General features: G+C 36.3%; 1 protein-coding gene across 1 annotated transcript in view; it reads right to left on the minus strand.

Annotated features, from left to right (window-relative positions):
• The window catches only part of LOC106867829 (serine/threonine-protein kinase greatwall), a 420,959-nt gene that overhangs the window by 150,469 nt on the left and 266,096 nt on the right, over positions 1–4,394 (minus strand). The gene's annotated exons all lie outside the window — the stretch shown is intronic.

The raw sequence follows: 4,394 nt of genomic DNA on the forward strand, positions 1-4,394 counted from the left end.
TCCCCACAGTGAAAGATAACATCAAGTAAAATGAAATACTTTGCAATAAAAAAAGAAAGGAAACTGGTAAAAAAAAAAGAAAAAATTCACTTCGAAAATAATTACTGTTCTTAAAAACGTAATTTTAAAGCTCACATTTTTTTGTTTTTAATGGAAATGAAGTAGTCATTGACATCATCATTGCTGTCATCAAAACTAGCATTGTCGTCATCGTCATCATCATCACCATAACCATCTTCTTCTACATCACTTACATTACTGACAAGTCATCAATACCTCTAATCATTAGAAATATCACCAGCATCGCCTGTGATACCACTGCAACCACCACCACCATCATCATCATCATCATCATCATCATCATGGGCATCATTTTAACTACATTGCAATTACTACCACTAGCATCACTGCCCATTTCACATAGGGACTTCAATGTTCACCGATACCATCAACAGCTTCCCTTGGTGTTAGAGGACTCTGCAAAACCCACACCATCAAATCCAAGCATACACTGATTGAATAAATTACATCTCCTGACATTATTTCCAAAACAAAACGGAACCTAAAATTGTTCCAAGTCAAACTGTAAAACTATTGGTACGGCAGTCCAAATTGTCTCTTTTGTTCTTGGTGAACACAGAACAATTAAAAAAAAACTGGATGCAATACCCAAGGCTTTAGGTACACCAGATATATTAAGATGTGCGCAAATGGCCGTGAGGAAGGTGTGGTGTCTTTGAGCTGTGGGCAGGAGCTAAAGCATAGTTACACACAAGCTGACTGTAAAAGATCTGTGTTGAAGGAGAAGATGAACAAGACTTTCAAATTTTAGCACAAGGCAGTCATTTTGGGGGAAGAGTGCTGATTGATTAGGTTGACCCCAGTGTTTGACTGGTACTTTATTTTATCAGTCCCACAAAAGGATGAAAAGCAAGGCTGACCTCAGCAGGGGTTGAGCTCAGAATGTGAAAAGCTGGAAAAAATGCTGTGAAACATTTTGTTCAATGCGCTAACAATTCTGCCAGTTTATGACATTATATTATTATTACATTCCCATGCCAGGAATTGAACCCAAACTATCTGGATGAAAGCCAGGAATCCTAACAATGAGACTACATAGCAACATCAACAACAACATACAAGCAACATTTGTCATCTTATACATTTAGATGTACAAAAGGTGGGAGCGAAACAAACAATATAAAAAAGGTACTGCCACTCACTGAAACCAGCATCTGCTGCGTTACATAGAAAATGGTGGGCAAAGGAATCGGTCAATTGGCTGAATAGTAAAAAGTTCATACCTCCATCAGTGACACTAAACAAATTCCTCTTCCCACATACTTTGTTGCAGAAATCAAGTGAAAGAATGACAATGGAACCAGCAAGATTGGTAGCCAATCTTGTCGAAAGCAAATAGAACAAAGAATAAGATTAAAAAAAAAGAGAAGAAATTTAGACAGCTGGAAATTTTCTTTTTTAGGAAAAGACAAAAGGGGATCTAAAAATGGGAGATGAAAGCTAACACATTCTTTTCCAGTTATATTCAGTTTTGGTTTGGAAACAAAAATAAAAGGACAAAGGGAAAACAATAAGAAAAATATAGCCAGTTGTTAAAAGTGACGGTGCTAGGAGTGTGTGTGGGGAGGAGGGTGAGAGTGCTTATGGACATCATAACCTTCTATATCTTTAAATCCAGATTTGCTTTTGGCTAAAAGCTCTTTTGCTGTTGTTTGCATTCTCTGGTTATAATGTTGCTGGCAATGGTTGTGGCAACATGAATGTGTGTGTGTGTGTGTGTGTGTGTGTGTGTGTGTGGTATGTTCTTATATTGTTTCTGCAAACTGTGTGTGTATACATTTGTATTGTGAACATGTAATGAAATATGAGTATGCTTGTATGCATGTGTGTGTGTGTGTGAAAGAGAGAGAGAGAGAGAGAGAGTGTGAAAGATGAAAAAGATAAGACCAGATGCAACGGAAAAGGGAGTGTATTTTGTAGTGTGCATGTGATGCAAAATAAGTGTTGCATTGAGATAATTTGCAAAGAAACAAAACAAAACAAAAATGCAATGAACCAACAAATAAAGAAATAAAAATGTGAGATGTGAGGTCATCAGCTGACCATGCTTCAGATAATGTAGATAATCTCATTCCTACCTGCCACACACACACACGCACACACACACACACACACACACACACTCTAGGGAGAAAAGGTTTGGTTAAAGACAGACAAATACATCGACAGTGAAGCAGTCAGTCATACACTTCTGCCACTCATTTTTGTCGCTTCCTTGGAGGGAGTAAATACAACAGGAAAGAAACATTTTTCCCATGCATGCACATATGGGCGTGGGTATATGCATGTGCGTGTGTTGTTGTTGTTGTTGCTGTTGTTGGCTTTTCTGAGTTTACAGATCCTAAGGATTTGGCAGCATTGATATGCGTAGTTGAAGATCTGTGTGTTTCACCCACCTCCTAATGAAACAGGGAGTAGGAAGAGAGGGAGGCAGAGTGAGAGAGAGAAAGAGAGGGCTAAATAACATTTATCTTAAGGTTAGATTATATATTTTTTTTTCTTCTCCCAGTTTCCAGTAAAGCCACCTGCTACCGTGGCCAACAACAACAACAACAACAACACACACTGTTACCAGCCACAGCCACTTAGCTGTTTGTGGATTTTCCCCAACAGCTTATCAACAACTCTACTATGTTAGACACAATAACAGTGCAATGTTCCAAGTGTCTTTTGATGCCAACCCAAACTCATTTCACTTTTATCTATTTCTTTTTCCCAGTACATACAATTCTATACATGTGGATGTGAAAGCCTGCTTTTCTTGGCACAATCTCAAGAAGTCTATCTTCCACTTGTCAAATATAATGCTTTTGTTTGAATATGCCACTTCTCTTCATACATGGCATGATATGTATAGATATATATACGTACACATCACAAACAGTTCATGGTTGTGTATTGAACATGATGAGGACTTTTATGTCTAATTAACACAAGTTTCTGAGAATGGCAATAGTATTTAATCCAAGAATAACATGTCATGTTACATGTTAAAACCGTTTTTGTGTTAGCATAAGCAATCAAGGTACCAGCCACGTCTTTCGGTGTACTTATTACATTTCCAGTTGAGCTTTACACACATGCAGCTAAATAATGTCAAATGTCCCTAAATTCTAATGACAATGTTCTCCAGATCATATACATTGCTTCAATACCATTTCTCTTTGGTTAGATGTTGAATGCCAACTATGGCATTCAATTAGTCATAAAATCCTATATCAGTGGATATATTTACTAAGATGCCTCTCTAGGGCTCTCTCGATGATATACTCAATACAGTGCAACACTGAGTAATATCATGTCCCAATTCGCTTGTTCAATGTGGAAAGTATTTCAGTATAAGACACTCAGATCAATCCAAAGATGAACTTCTTATATTTATTATCACCAGATAAAATCCAGAGATTATTCAATGGACAAAACATACTCTTGATAATATTGGGGTTGATCTCAATAAAAAGAAATTTTGATTAGTAAGATCTAAAATGCCTAAGCTACTAATAGATTAACAGAGTTGCTTGAATTTTTAGCATGGAGCATGTATTAAATCTTCATCTTATAAACCTGCAACTTATTACCACTGCTAATAATAAGACATACTAACTCTTGTGTTTGATCTGAAGCTCTGGTTTTTGAAATTCTAGTTGAGAAATTAATTTTTATCTTCTATTTGAAGACATGTTAAATGTTCAAAACTTAATCCTCAGACCAAGTGAAATACAAAAACAAATAGCAGTTTATGGTTCAATAAAAAAAACCCAGTAGAATGCCTGGCATTAAAATATGAACCTTGTACCAGATTTTCTCTGACCAGCTGACAAGCAGAACTGGGAAGCTCCAAAGAATTTTGTGATTAATCTTATCTTTTGCTTGTTTCAGTCATTAGACAGTAGACATACTGAGGCACAGCCTTCAAGGGTTCTGGTCAAACAAATTGAGCCCAATACTTACTTTTAAAGTCTGGTTCTTATTCTATTGGTCTCTTTTACCAAACTGCTAAGTTAACAAACATTTAATAGGATAGTTTGATTTGGATCAATGGAGAACACAGTAAGAATGTACCATGGTATCAGATTTGGACTTTACATCAATTCTCCTGTAAAATATTTTTGTCCCACAAGTGATGCAGCACAAAAACACCCATACATAGAAAAAAGTGTAAATAGGAAAAGAAAACATTCACACATACCCAACCCATCCTCTCTCTCTCTCTCTCTCTATCTATCTACATCTATCTATCTATAAATATATATATATAATCATAAATATATAGGGATTGACAGTAACCTGCTTCTCCAACATACTCCAGTATG

This window comes from Octopus bimaculoides, chromosome 5 (genome assembly GCF_001194135.2).
Source record: "Octopus bimaculoides isolate UCB-OBI-ISO-001 chromosome 5, ASM119413v2, whole genome shotgun sequence".
Classification (NCBI taxonomy): domain Eukaryota; kingdom Metazoa; phylum Mollusca; class Cephalopoda; order Octopoda; family Octopodidae; genus Octopus; species Octopus bimaculoides.